The sequence below is a fragment of the Pseudochaenichthys georgianus genome, chromosome 19 (genome assembly GCF_902827115.2).
Source record: "Pseudochaenichthys georgianus chromosome 19, fPseGeo1.2, whole genome shotgun sequence".
NCBI lineage: Eukaryota > Metazoa > Chordata > Actinopteri > Perciformes > Channichthyidae > Pseudochaenichthys > Pseudochaenichthys georgianus.
In genome coordinates, this window is record NC_047521.1 from 14327187 (window position 1) to 14334628 (window position 7442).

Here is a 7442-nt window from a genome sequence, read left to right on the forward strand (position 1 = left end):
AAATATGAGTTGTTATTTCAGATTATGTGTGCAGTGGATGTACATGATCTTTAGTTTGCTAGTTATTACGAAGATTACTTCAGGAAATTGTGTCGATACAACGTTTTCATTGTTACCAAGGTGGTTGCTAGGGACGCTGCTATCGATATTGTTTCTGTTATGTTGTGTAACTGTGTAATGGTGTTATCTTTATTGCTACCCCCTTCCTCGTCAATGTATAGTGTTGGTACACAGCGCAAACGTATTAGTTTAACAAAATCCACATCTAAAATTGTGGCATAGACACGTTATTTTCCCCTGTGCAATTCCAGTTTCACATCTCACATCACATCGTCATAAACAAATACCGGAAACAGACCGAAAATACTTTATTCCGAGTGTGCTTGCTTTTCTCTTTGAAAGTCATCACATAACGGCATTGTAATACACGGTTCGGCGGCATTAAATATTACATATCTGCCGTAGTTCTCTATTTATAGAGCCCTGATGAGAAGACTTTAGACAAACATGAGGAACTGCCGCCAACACTGAAAACGTGACGTGGATCATAAATATATCAGCAATTAAACAACATCTTACATTTATTTTCACACAATATGTCTCCTTGCAGTATCAACACTAATTCGGCTGACTTTTATATTTGATCCAATTGGTAGATAGGCTGTATTTACACCATAAACGTGCACAGCTGATATAATGGGACACCAGTGGTTAAAGCATGTTATTGAATTTCATTATTTTTATTATTAGATATTAATAGGATCCCTATAAAGTATGTTCATTACTCGTTATTCTCTACTAATAGTTAATTGGAGACTGTATATAATGACTATTTTGCACATCCCTTTCAAGATTTCAAGATTTTCTAAGGTTTATTGACATATCATATACACAACTACGGTGTAGTTATGCAATGAATGAAACACTTTGTGTATACATCCAGCAATGTTAACTATGTTGAAGCACTTATTTTAACTGATATTATACAAATGTATTATACTCTTATATAAGATGTATGTAGATAGTATAAGAAATGTGCAGAATACGACAGTTTAATGGTGGAGGTATACACATATTGATAGATGTCTTGTAATGCACTGTTGAGGAACCTGCGACCAAAGTTTTTCATCTCCGGCCTTGTCAGGTATTGAACAATCAATAAATAAAGAACACAGAATTATTAAATATAAAACACAGAATGTGTGTGATTATACCAAATGATTTACAAATAAACACCACTGCATATTTACAACTGTTACACATGCTGATGTAACGCAAATGTTTCCAACTTTGGATCAATAAAGTATCTTCGTAATCTAACTAGCAACCTAAAGATCATGTGCATCCACTGCACACATAATCTGAAATAACAACTCATATTTCTCGCATCAAATTACATCAAAAGGCATTTTAATGGCCAAACTAACTTTAAAATAGGCATTTTACACCGAGAATAAAACGAAGTTCGGCCATGTTTTTTTTTTCTGGGGGGGCAACCATGCAAGAGAAGTCTTCTTCGCTGCTTTTGTGGCCGACTACAGCGCCACTTACATACCTGGCATATGTACTACAGCGTCTCCAGCGCATTCGAGCGGCTGTGGCCCAACCTCTCATTCCCCTGATAGGTGGAGAATTTACCAATAAGCAGAGCACCCCTTTTGTGACGTAGGAAAGAATTCAAATCTGGATCAGTCTGTATCAGATCCGTTACAGCCCCTTTTTTAGAGATTTGGGTATAGAGGAAAAGAGAGGGTTGTATTTTCTGGCACTTGGTGACTTCCCTGACACACCGGGGACACATATTCATATATAAAAGACGTACAAGAGTGCATTTTGCATGAAAGGTCCCCTTTAAGGTTACTTCATTTAAGTATTTGAATTCATTTAAATCTAGGATGAAAATTGTAGGTTGTAAATGTTTGCAAATAGGATTCAATTGACATATATATAAATATGTTCATATACCATACCCTAACTAGAACCATTTAACCGGTACAGCAATTTCAAATAAATGGTAGGTAATAGAATGGAATAAGCAGTCATCTCTGAGCTGAAGTTGGACTGATATTTTTCTTTTGACAATGTTGGAAAGCCCCGCATGAAGCAGGGCATCAAAAAATTAGTTATAACTCTTATTGGTCCTCTCCACGGAAATCTTTAGTAAAAGGCGAAAGATTTATGCGATCTGAAGAGAATCAAGAGTGATCTACCTGGTGAGTAGTTTGACAGTGAGTATATTCACGAGGAAACTACTTTAAGTGCTGGTGTCGTATTGTGAAGTCAGCTTTTGCAGAAATATAATCCACATAATGAATGAATAAAGAAAATCTGAGAAACACAATTACCTTGGGTTTTGAATTTAAAAGAAACCCACGTGTATTTGGCATTAGTTAGACTCTTATGCCATGTCGCAATGCATGATGGGATTTTGGGTTAAGTTTTGGAAACAGCCGCCGATTCACACTACACACACACGCACACACACTCACACACACACACACACTCACACACACACACACACACACACACACACACACACACACACACACACACACACACACACACACACACACACACACACACACACACACACACACACACACACACACACACACACACACACACACACACACACACACACACACACACACACACACGTGTGTTGGACATATATTATCCTTATGCATTATAGACTTTCAATAAAGAAAGAAGAACCCCCATTTTTGCATTAGTTAGACCTTTATGTTATATCGCAATGCATGATGGGATTTCAGGCTACATTTTCAAAACAGCAACGACACACGCACGCACGCGCGCACACACACACGATACCTGTATCTGTGATATAATGATTGGTTTAACAGGATTGACAGAAAATAGTGTTAGTGTTTCAAAAGATAACCACACTGAGCAAACACTATATTTACTCTGAGCTTTTGCATTAATATACTTCGTCTTACAAAGTTATTTCGAATATGCAAATTCATTGTAGGTAGATATACTAAGAAATATCCGTTAGATGAGTGTGTTAGAAAATCCAGATAGTACACAAACTAGTGAGCGTGATGCGTTCTTTCTTTTTAACATTCAGAGGGGGTGCACCGTTCCTGGAGGTACTGCAATACCAGGTCGATGCGTGGAGTGGACGGAGCAAGCCCCTATTCCATCTCCCTATTCCAAAAATCAATTTAATATATGGTCCCCGGGTAGGGGACGTATCAGATATTAAACTGATAAGAACAGATTTTTTCTTTTGGGAAAAGTTTTATTTTCACTTAATTCATGTACTTTTCATATTTAAATCATTTTTTTGTCACATCAGTGTATTTTGAGTTTTCATATAATAAATACATGTACACTTTAAGATCAGACCCATTTTCATAAAAAAAAACATCGCATTTCATTAAAACATTTTGTATGCAAACAGTTTTCATTTAAAATCTTAAAAAGGGGGTACATTGGGTAAATTGTTGTCCAGGAGCGCACTGAGTCCCTATCAAGATTAAACCATCCCATTCCCATTTAACAGGTTGTTTCTCCCGGATCTTTGTAACGGGGCTCAGAGGAGACCCCCGGAGAGTCAGGCCTGCGCTGCTTTGACCTTTCCCGTGTGGCTCCGGCTCCTTCATCCGAATGAGCACAGAGGCGATTTTTCTTTGTGGCTGTGTCCTGGGCGTGCCGCGTCGCTGATTTTATTGTTGCCGCAGCCATCTGGATCACAGCCACGGGGGGGATCTGCATGTGCCTTCTTACCAGCAAGTTTCTGGAGGTCCATATGGCATCTTTAATGGCAGCTAGGGTGAGCCACTGCTTGGGAAAGTCCCTAGAACAGTCCTGTTTCTGGCTCACCCCATATAGTATGAGCTGTGCTGTGAGGTCCTCCCTTGCCGGCAAGCACGGGAATTTTAAGGAGCCGGCTTTTGCCCACTGGTCTCCGGCAGCGCTGCACTCCCAGAGCAGATGCCTCACCGTCTCAGGTGCGCCACAGCCTGGTCGGGGGCAAGTTGAGTTCGCCGCCATGCCCCGGGAGTGCATTACGGACCTGACTGGGAGGATCTCATGAGCCACCATCCATGACATATCCCGGAGTCTGTTTGTCAGAGTGGGATGGTTCACGTTGCACCAAACTGTTGAAGGCTCACCAAAGGCGAGACCGTGCACTGGACTCACTGGTTCTCGCTCCTGCACAACAGAGATAAGAGAGCGATGGTTAGTTAAAACATGCAAACCCTCCTGCTCAAGCTGGAGTTTCTTTAAAAACGTTCGAATGAAAGCATAAGGTGGTGGCAGGTTAAAAGACACTGGTACTTTGAGATCTATTGGTAAGATCTTTATCCTTCGTAGAAAACTTCCCATCCAGAATCTTGTCATTGCCGCCGTCTTTGGGTTTTTGGAGGGGGCTGTGGAAGCGTAGATGTGGAGTGATGTATATCTGCTTCCTAGAAACAAGTGGAGGTCTGGGACTCCTTTCCCCCCTTTCTCTTTTGGCTTTTTCATTTCTTTTCTTGTCATCCTTTCCCACTTGGAACCCCATAGGAAATAGAATATTGCCCGTTCTAATTCTTGGAGTACTCTCTTGGGTGGCATAAAAACGGAACTGATTAATAGAAGCAAAGGTAAAATCACTGCTTTGATGATTAAAACCTTTCCTTCCATGGTCAGTCTTCTAAGTCCCCAGTATCCTAGTCTCTGTCTGACTTTCCCTACCAGACTCGTCCAATTAGTTTTCCCTCCCCCTTCATTGTCAAATTTGATCCCCAGTATCTTTTGTTCGGTCTGGGTCACAGTCAAGGGGAGTCCTATCGTCTCAGTCCATGGTCCATAAAACTGGGCCTGCGTCTTGCTTACGTTCAATTTTGACCCAGAGGCCTGTCCAAACCAGTCAGTCAAGTCCAGCGTCCTGTTGACAGATAAAAGGTCAGTACATAGAAGGTTGATGTCGTCCATGTATAAGATACATTTAGTTTGAAGGCCTCCGCTTCCTGGAATATGTATCCCAGTGATTTGTTTGTCCCTTCTCAAGATCTGTGCAAGTGGTTCTATACAGATAATGTACAGGAGGGCTGATAAAGGACAACCCTGGCGGATACCACAGTTTATATTGACTGCTTTTGTTAGCTGCCCATTTACAATAAACTTGCTGGTAATGTCCCGATACAGCAGTGCCACCCAGTCTATAAACCTCTTCGGGAACCCCATTGTTTTTAGTACCTGGAAAAGGTACTGGTGTGAGACTCGGTCAAAGGCTTTCTCAAAGTCTAAATTTAGGACGACAAGCCGAAAGTTTCTATCTCTCGCAAGGCAGATAGTGTCTCGGATCAGTAGGAGGCTGTCTGTGATCTTCCTCCCTGGCACGGCACAGGCTTGATCCGGGTGAATCAGCTCTTCTAGGAACAGAGACATACGTGCTGCCAGGAGTTTACTATACAGTTTGCAATCAAGGTTTAAGAGTGTTATAGGTCTCCAATTTTTTAGGTCCATCTTATCCTTGTTTTTGTGTAAGAGTGTCACTATCCCTGATGTGAAACTGTCAGGAAGTCGGCCTAGTCTTTCAAACTCCATAAAAACATCACGAAGATCAGGTGCTAGGATATCCCAAAAGGTCAAATAGAATTCAAAGGGAATCCCATCTTCCCCTGGCGATTTCCCTGCCTTGAAAGTTTTCAAGCATTCATTCAATTCTTCAATTTTAAAATCTTGGGTTAGGATAACATTTTCCTCCACTGTTTTTTCGATAAAAAGTAAGACTTCTGTCATTATTTCCTCATTTACAGTTTTTTTCCTATAGAGGTCATTATAAAAAGTCTCAACAGTTTCTATTATGTCCTGTGTCGTTTCAGCTGTGGGCCCATTTTCAGTTTTCAGCCTAAAAATGCCCCCCCCTTTATTTATAATTTTTTTAAAGAAGAATCTGGTGCATTTTTCTCCTTCTTCTATTTCCCTCTCTTTACTTCTTAAAATTACACCTTTGCTTTTAAATTCTGTTAATTTAAATGAGAAACACAATTACCTTGGGTTTTGAATTTAAAAGAAACCCACGTGTATTTGGCATTAGTTAGACTCTTATGCCATGTCGCAATGCATGATGGGATTTTGGGTTAAGTTTTGGAAACAGCCGCCGATTCACACTACACACACACGCACACACACTCACACACACACACACACACACACACACACACACACACACACACACACACACACACACACACACACACACACACACACACACACACACACACACACACACACACACACACACACACACACACACACACACACACACACACACACACACACACACACACACACACACACACACACACACACACACACGTGTGTTGGACATATATTATCCTTATGCATTATAGACTTTCAATAAAGAAAGAAGAACCCCCATTTTTGCATTAGTTAGACCTTTATGTTATATCGCAATGCATGATGGGATTTCAGGCTACATTTTCAAAACAGCAACGACACACGCACGCACGCGCGCACACACACACGATACCTGTATCTGTGATATAATGATTGGTTTAACAGGATTGACAGAAAATAGTGTTAGTGTTTCAAAAGATAACCACACTGAGCAAACACTATATTTACTCTGAGCTTTTGCATTAATATACTTCGTCTTACAAAGTTATTTCGAATATGCAAATTCATTGTAGGTAGATATACTAAGAAATATCCGTTAGATGAGTGTGTTAGAAAATCCAGATAGTACACAAACTAGTGAGCGTGATGCGTTCTTTCTTTTTAACATTCAGAGGGGGTGCACCGTTCCTGGAGGTACTGCAATACCAGGTCGATGCGTGGAGTGGACGGAGCAAGCCCCTATTCCATCTCCCTATTCCAAAAATCAATTTAATATATGGTCCCCGGGTAGGGGACGTATCAGATATTAAACTGATAAGAACAGATACTACACTTGATCTTAGCCAAAAGGCCGAGAAGCGATACTGGAACTCGTTCCGCGGTAATAGCCTGATTCTCCGCACAGCTACGCTAACTGACGGTTACTGATGTGTTTAAGGGACACTAGGAAAACCTATTCTAATTAACAACAGAGTTAATGGATACATTTATGTAGTCGTCATACAATAGACACATAGCAGAGTTGATGATGATTTACTGCGATTGGGTCTGCTGGAAAATATCTCGTGTTTTCACTGTGTGTGCTTTATGTGGTCTGTTGTATGGTAACGTGACGCAAGGCATGATGGGAGTTTAGCACGTCTTTTATTATTATTTACAATTTCATTTAGAAATGTAAATGTAATCGTTGAGCTACGTACAGCTTGCAATGCCTCTGACTTATGTTATATTTTCATATAGTTTGTTTTAAATTGTTCACGCAGAAAGAGATTTTATAAAATAAGATGTTGTCGACTGGCTCCAGAGGCTGCAGGTAACACGCAGAACAACGCCGCCATGTGGAA

At 40.6% G+C, this 7442-nt stretch overlaps 2 non-coding genes and 1 pseudogene across 2 annotated transcripts; all 3 read right to left on the minus strand.

The window, feature by feature from the left end:
* Positions 1–2090: 2090 nt before the first annotated feature.
* LOC117465270 (U5 spliceosomal RNA) lies at positions 2091–2205 on the minus strand. Its single transcript, XR_004554175.1, has one exon. It is a non-coding gene; the product is annotated as a U5 spliceosomal RNA (small nuclear RNA).
* An 886-nt stretch (positions 2206–3091) lies between these two features.
* On the minus strand, positions 3092–3267 carry LOC117465265 (U2 spliceosomal RNA; annotated as a pseudogene).
* A 3503-nt stretch (positions 3268–6770) lies between these two features.
* On the minus strand, positions 6771–6961 carry LOC117465263 (U2 spliceosomal RNA). Its single transcript, XR_004554172.1, has one exon. It is a non-coding gene; the product is annotated as a U2 spliceosomal RNA (small nuclear RNA).
* Positions 6962–7442: the final 481 nt, after the last annotated feature.